The sequence below is a fragment of the Channa argus genome, unplaced genomic scaffold, assembly GCF_033026475.1.
Source record: "Channa argus isolate prfri unplaced genomic scaffold, Channa argus male v1.0 Contig052, whole genome shotgun sequence".
Classification (NCBI taxonomy): Eukaryota; Metazoa; Chordata; class Actinopteri; order Anabantiformes; family Channidae; genus Channa; species Channa argus.
Window position 1 is genome coordinate 158,293 of NW_027125271.1, and position 4,628 is coordinate 162,920.

Sequence of the window (4,628 nt, forward strand, 5' to 3'; positions counted from 1 at the left end):
GCCTGGGAATACCACGTGCTGTAAGCTTCTTTGCTTGGGTTTACGGGCAGCACAAGCTGGTGTTACTGCCTATTTATTCATAGAAATTGTTCTATATTTTCATCAAATTTTGTTTTTTCATTGCTGTTTTGCTACTTTATTGGTTTGTCAATCATCGTGCTTCATTACTAGTAGACCATGTTACGGTCCTGGCCATATGTGTTGTTTTTATTTAGTTGTTCTTATAGGTGCCCTGCCTGATTGGCCAGATTGGGGGGCAGTGCAGGAAGCTGATTGGTGCATCCTACACTTCCTGGAGTTTTAAAAGTACGGTTCCCAACAGCTAGCGAGGCTCTTTCTGGCATCAGCACCTGTTTGCTGTTCTTGGTTTCCAAACCTTATTTAGCATTTTTGAATTGTTAGGTTTTGTGCCGTGGATTTGTTTATAAATTCTATATTTTGTAAATAGTATTAAATCTGTAGGGGTGAACTGCCATTTTCTTTGGACTGTTTTCACATTAGGGAGTTAGGGTTAGCGACTGTCTTTTGGTTTGTTTATTTCAATCAGGCTAGCTAGCACTTTCTGTGGGAAATGGCTTATTTTGTTTATTATGTTGGCCTTGGTTCGCCCTGAGTTGTAGTGTCATGTTTTGTTTGACACTTTTTCGTTTAAAATAAATATCAGTCTGTTGGAACATCTCGATCCTGGATTTTGGTTTGGGGATCGGAGAGGGAACATGCTAATTTATCTTTGTATGTTGCACCCTGACCCCCTAGACAGGGGCGTAACAGACCAGTACAGTTATAGTACTTTGCCACATTTATTTTCTTCTTAGCAAGTGTCATGCATTCTGCTTCTCCAGCGTTTTTAAGAGCTGTTGATGATGTCAAATGCAGCTTACGGCCACACCGCTCTCTAAGCGCCCGATCTCGTCCGATCTCGGCAGCCAAATAGGGCGGGGCCTGGTTAGTACTTGGTAGGAAGACCGCCTGGGAATACCAGGTGCTGTAAGCTTTTTTGCTTGGGTTTACGGGCAGCACAAGCTGGTGTTACTGCCTATTTATTCATAGAAATTGTTCTATATTTTCATCCAATTTTGTTCTTTCATTGCTGTTTTGCTACTTTATTGGTTTGTCAACCATCGTGCTTCTTTACTACTAGACCAGTACCGTTTTAGTACTTTGCCACATTTATCTTCTTCTTAGCGAGTGTCATGCTTTCCACTTCTCCAGCTGTTGCAATGATATTTCCATGCTGAACTGAGTTGTTCTGGCTCAAATATGAAGGCAAACCCACTTTCCTTTCAGTATTTTGCTGCATTTGGCAGAAACAGGCATATTTGCTCATTCGGCCTGAAAATGCTTTTAAGCGCATAAAAACTTACACTCTTGATTTCTGGCTAAATAAAAGCTGTTGCAATGATATTTCCATGCTGAACTGAGTTGTTCTGGGTCAAATATGAAGGCAAACCCACTTTCCTTTCAGTATTTTGCTGCATTTGGCAGAAACAAGCATATTTGCCATTCGGCCTGAAAGTGCTTTTAAGCGCATAAAAACTTACACTCTTGATTTCTGGCTAAATAAAAGCTGTAGCAATGATATTTCCATGCTGAACTGAGTTGTTCTGGGTCAAAAATAAAGGCAAACCCACTTTCCTTTCAGTGTTTTGCTGCAATTGGCAGAAATCAGCTCATTCGGCCTGAAAATGCTTTTAAGCACATAAAAGCTTACACTCTTGATTTCTGGCTAAATAGAAGCTGTTGCAATGATATTTCCATGCTGAACTGAGTTGTTCTGGGTCAAATATGAAGGCAAACCCACTTTCCTTTCAGTATTTTGCTGCATTTGGCAGAAACAAGCATATTTGCACATTCGGCCTGAAAATACTTTTAAGCGCATAAACACTTCCACTCTTGATTTCTGGCTACATAAAAGCTGTTGCTATGATATTTCCATGCTGAACTGAGTTGTTCTGGGTCAAATATTAAGGCAAACCCACTTTCCTTTCAGTATTTTGCTGCATTTGGCAGAAACAAGCATATTTGCCATTCGGCCTGAAAGTGCTTTTAAGCGCATAAAAACTTACACTCTTGATTTCTGGCTAAATAAAAGCTGTAGCAATGATATTTCCATGCTGAACTGAGTTGTTCTGGGTCAAAAATGAAGGCAAACCCACTTTCCTTTCAGTATTTTGCTGCATTTGGCAGAAACAAGCATATTTGCCATTCGGCCTGAAAGTGCTTTTAAGCGCATAAAAACTTACACTCTTGATTTCTGGCTAAATAAAAGCTGTAGCAATGATATTTCCATGCTGAACTGAGTTGTTCTGGGTCAAAAATGAAGGCAAACCCACTTTCCTTTCAGTGTTTTGCTGCAATTGGCAGAAATCAGCTCATTCGGCCTGAAAATACTTTTAAGCGCATAAACACTTCCACTCTTGATTTCTGGCTAAATAAAAGCTGTTGCAATGATATTTCCATGCTGAACTGAGTTGTTCTGGGTCAAATATGAAGGCAAACCCACTTTCCTTTCAGTATTTTGCTGCATTTGGCAGAAACAAGCATATTTGCCATTCGGCCTGAAAGTGCTTTTAAGCGCATAAAAACTTACACTCTTGATTTCTGGCTAAATAAAAGCTGTAGCAATGATATTTCCATGCTGAACTGAGTTGTTCTGGGTCAAAAATGAAGGCAAACCCACTTTCCTTTCAGTGTTTTGCTGCAATTGGCAGAAATCAGCTCATTCGGCCTGAAAATGCTTTTAAGCACATAAAAGCTTACACTCTTGATTTCTGGCTAAATAGAAGCTGTTGCAATGATATTTCCATGCTGAACTGAGTTGTTCTGGGTCAAATATGAAGGCAAACACACTTTCCTTTCAGTATTTTGCTGCATTTGGCAGAAACAAGCATATTTGCACATTCGGCCTGAAAATACTTTTAAGCGCATAAACACTTCCACTCTTGATTTCTGGCTACATAAAAGCTGTTGCTATGATATTTCCATGCTGAACTGAGTTGTTCTGGGTCAAATATGAAGGCAAACCCACTTTCCTTTCAGTATTTTGCTGCATTTGGCAGAAACAAGCATATTTGCACATTCGGCCTGAAAATACTTTTAAGCGCATAAACACTTCCACTCTTGATTTCTGGCTACATAAAAGCTGTTGCTATGATATTTCCATGCTGAACTGAGTTGTTCTGGGTCAAATATTAAGGCAAACCCACTTTCCTTTCAGTATTTTGCTGCATTTGGCAGAAACAAGCATATTTGCCATTCGGCCTGAAAGTGCTTTTAAGCGCATAAAAACTTACACTCTTGATTTCTGGCTAAATAAAAGCTGTAGCAATGATATTTCCATGCTGAACTGAGTTGTTCTGGGTCAAAAATGAAGGCAAACCCACTTTCCTTTCAGTGTTTTGCTGCAATTGGCAGAAATCAGCTCATTCGGCCTGAAAATACTTTTAAGCGCATAAACACTTCCACTCTTGATTTCTGGCTAAATAAAAGCTGTTGCAATGATATTTCCATGCTGAACTGAGTTGTTCTGGGTCAAATATGAAGGCAAACCCACTTTCCTTTCAGTATTTTGCTGCATTTGGCAGAAACAAGCATATTTGCCATTCGGCCTGAAAGTGCTTTTAAGCGCATAAAAACTTACACTCTTGATTTCTGGCTAAATAAAAGCTGTAGCAATGATATTTCCATGCTGAACTGAGTTGTTCTGGGTCAAAAATGAAGGCAAACCCACTTTCCTTTCAGTGTTTTGCTGCAATTGGCAGAAATCAGCTCATTCGGCCTGAAAATGCTTTTAAGCACATAAAAGCTTACACTCTTGATTTCTGGCTAAATAGAAGCTGTTGCAATGATATTTCCATGCTGAACTGAGTTGTTCTGGGTCAAATATGAAGGCAAACCCACTTTCCTTTCAGTATTTTGCTGCATTTGGCAGAAACAAGCATATTTGCACATTCGGCCTGAAAATACTTTTAAGCGCATAAACACTTCCACTCTTGATTTCTGGCTACATAAAAGCTGTTGCTATGATATTTCCATGTTGAACTGAGTTGTTCTGGGTCAAATATTAAGGCAAACCCACTTTCCTTTCAGTATTTTGCTGCATTTGGCAGAAATCAGCTCATTCGGCCTGAAAATACTTTTAAGCGCATAAAAACTTACACTCTTGATTTCTGGCTAAATAAAAGCTGTAGCAATGATATTTCCATGCTGAACTGAGTTGTTCTGGGTCAAATATTAAGACAAACCCACTTTCCTTTCAGTATTTTGTGTCACGTTTAGGTTAAGGGATGGACCCAAGAGAAGAGACAGAGCGAGGGTTTGCAAAATAAGGGGCTTTTATTGAAAGAGATGTAAAAGATGAACAGGACCAGCACACGAAAGGAGTTAACTTGAAAACAAGAGGGGAACCGAATTACCAGAAATAAACACAGCTCGGGCTCAGGGGACAAGTTAGAGAAAGAAGAAGAAAGAACTAACAGAGGCTACTGGGTAAATCAGGCACAGATAAACGTTAAACCACAAGAGCACATTAATACAAGGACTAAAGGCAGGCAGTCACAAACAAACTCAACATAAGGCACCGGCAAACCTAAACATGAAAGAAACCCGGATAAAACAAGCGGAGAAAA

General features: G+C 39.6%; 1 pseudogene; it reads left to right on the plus strand.

The window, feature by feature from the left end:
- The first annotated feature begins 875 nt into the window (after positions 1 to 875).
- On the plus strand, positions 876 to 994 carry LOC137119237 (5S ribosomal RNA; annotated as a pseudogene).
- The last annotated feature ends 3,634 nt before the right edge of the window (positions 995 to 4,628 follow it).